This window comes from Triturus cristatus, chromosome 7 (genome assembly GCF_964204655.1).
Source record: "Triturus cristatus chromosome 7, aTriCri1.1, whole genome shotgun sequence".
Lineage (NCBI taxonomy): Eukaryota > Metazoa > Chordata > Amphibia > Caudata > Salamandridae > Triturus > Triturus cristatus.
In genome coordinates this window covers 1,818,908,601-1,818,911,503 of record NC_140590.1, presented here as the reverse complement: position 1 = coordinate 1,818,911,503, position 2,903 = coordinate 1,818,908,601, and positions in this window count along the sequence as shown.

The following is a 2,903-nucleotide window of genomic DNA, read 5'->3' as shown; positions in this document are numbered from 1 at the left end:
GGGAACTTTGAGCCCCAAAGGGACATTCTCGAAAAAGATTCAGAAGTTTGAGAGCATTTGGAGCATTTTTGTAAACAATGTCCATAACTTGACTGACCTTTAGTTGAGAGCCAACCCGGTGACGTCAAACCGCGACTCGCCCTTGTCATCGTTGTGTGCCCTATCACCTTGGATAGTTCCCCTGCCCTTCTCTAATGGAGAGCACAACCAGGGAGAACCTTTCCTGTCAGGGGATAGTCACTCCACCCCATTTAGGGCATCAAAATGATTCGAGTTGGGAACTGTAAAACCAACAGGCCTCCTCACATGCTCAATGGGAGTCCTTACAGGGCCAATGCGAAGACATGAGCTTTTTTTTTCAAAATGATCACATTCCCTAAAACAAGACGGTCTATATAAATACCCCAGTGGAAATAACTCAACCTTAGACTCTCTCCTTGGTTGGGGAAGTGGGCCAAATAATAACCTTTGCACTACCTGGGCGATCTGAAGTTTATAATTATACGATCACCACAACGATCCTTGGGCCTGACCCCAGTCATCCCACTCTCCGTGTGAACAAAATCTCATTAGTCATATAATTAGGGACCTTCCTCTGTTGGACCAGCTAATTTAAACATTTATTAATCAGCTCGTCCTGGCCCTCCTTTTGATTCACATTCAACTCAGGGACTGCTACTAAAACAAGCATGTAGGGGCAAGATACTGGGGGGAGATCGATCGTTGGTTGCCTTAGTTTATTTAGCATAGGTCGAGGTGTCCCCGCATATCCAGTGTTAAAGGACAATGAGGCCTCAAGAACTCCTAATGCTTTTGATGTGTGCAAAATACCCACAACCTCTGTCCCTTCACCATGGCTAATTACAACATCTCTAGGTAGAGTGGTTGTTATACTATGTTGCAGGGTGCTAGAGTCCTTAACCAGTTTGTGTTGGCAGTTGGAGGTCATAACCTGGGCACTATCCTCTGCTACCAGTATTGAACATACAACTTGCTTTTGCTGGGGATATAACGCAATCGAGACCCCTTTGGATGGCCTCCAACTCCAATGTCAACGAGGAAAGTTCTTTATGCAGATAGTCTTTAATTTTTTCAAAATAGGACTCCATGAGGTCCACAGCCCAATGAGGTGTATGCATGGTCCCCGCAAGGCTGGAATTAGAAGGGTAAGAAATGTTTGAGTCAGCACATAAGCTAGCAGGGGCTAGAGGGGACTGAGACGAGAGCCGCTGTTTAGGCTGTTTGGCGGTGGAGAAGGTCAAGATGTAACTTTCAGGTGTGTCCCCATTAAATTAGGGACCAAATTTGCCTTCTCATCACTGGCTTGGTTGTTAGCCAGCCCCATATGGTCCACTGCACTGTTTGTACCAGTTGGGCTGTATGATAAGGAGCCATCCAAGCCTGAATCATTTGGGACTCCCAGAAATAATCTCCTCTCAGTCAGGGCTATTTCTGTGGAAATTATCCACATAGCCCTCTGCAACATTTTGTTGATGCTGGTAGTCTTAGGGGGAGAAGGTCGTCTTGTTGAACCTCCTGGGGATTTGTGTTTGCCAATTGTAATTTGGCAGATTCGAAACCTTAAGATCACGAGAGTCAGTATCCACAGAATAGCAACCAAGTTAGAGTTATACCCAAACACGTTAACCCAGCCACGATGTTATTCAGCTCTCCAGTACAAAAATAGAGAGCACTTACCCCAGGATCACGATGTCAGAGGGTGGGCCCAGGTTAAGTTTCCTCCGGGCTCTGACCGGTGCAGGACATGCCGAGCCACGGCCCACACATGTCCCGCTTTGCGGGAGTTGGAGGAATTCTTTAAGCACTAGCTAGGCTCCTTCCCCTGTCGTAGATGCAGGTGTGCACCTCCTGGCACAATGCCAGCTGGATGTGGAGTCCCCAGAAAGTGTCATAAGTTCAAAGAGTAACCTGCGCTGCGGGAGTTCAGGGAGCGCTTTAAGCGCTAAAAGGCTCCTCTCCCTGGCCGTAGATGCAGGTGCGTGCCTCCTGGCGCGATGGCATCTGGGACGTGGCGTCCCCAAACAGTAGTGTAAGTCCAAAGAATAGAATTAGGGGAAGGATGGAGGCTTGATGGGAATGTGTATACACACTGATTCCTGGACAAACTGTCCAAATTTATTAGTACCCGAAGAGTCCTCTTGGCCCCATTTCGGCTTTGATGAATGCCACTATGCTTTGGAGGTTCCATACTGATGTGTGAAACAACAATTCTGAGAAAAGAGGGATACTGCAGGACTGTTAATGTATTAAAAAATATGCTGCCTCATGTGTTAAGGTGCTGTCATTTACTGCAGGTAACTATACTGTTTTGTATAGAGTTAATATAATACAAAAGTTAATTTAAAAATTAATTAAAATAATGGCATTACAGAATCGTTTAAATATGAGAACCCTTGAAATTGATATAAATAAGTGAGGCAGATAACACTGTTCTTGAAATGAATATGGACATCACTGAAATTGGTTGCAAAGAATACTGAATGAACTGTACAACAATGTGAATGAATTGGATATGGTGAATTGTGTGTATAACATACTGAAAAGCACATGACATTGACAGCCAATCACAGTGGAGTTCAATGCAAGTTGCAGAGCTCACTTTGGACACTGAATAGGGCAGCTAAGGAAAAGGAGGGGTTGTGGAGAGGAGCACTTGTAAAACGTGCAGAAACAGGCAGCACAGAGTCCGATCACACCCCTCTCTGCTGTCCAGTTTGGTTTACAGGGCCGTCAATCTGGTAGAGCGCAAACGTCTACCAATGACAGCCCTGTAATTTGGCCTGCCTGCCCCCGCGGTCACGGGCACCACGTGCTTGCCTGCTGAAGTGCATCAAGCCATAAGGATTCGGTAACACTGGTGGGCAGTGGCTCTGGCATGGATT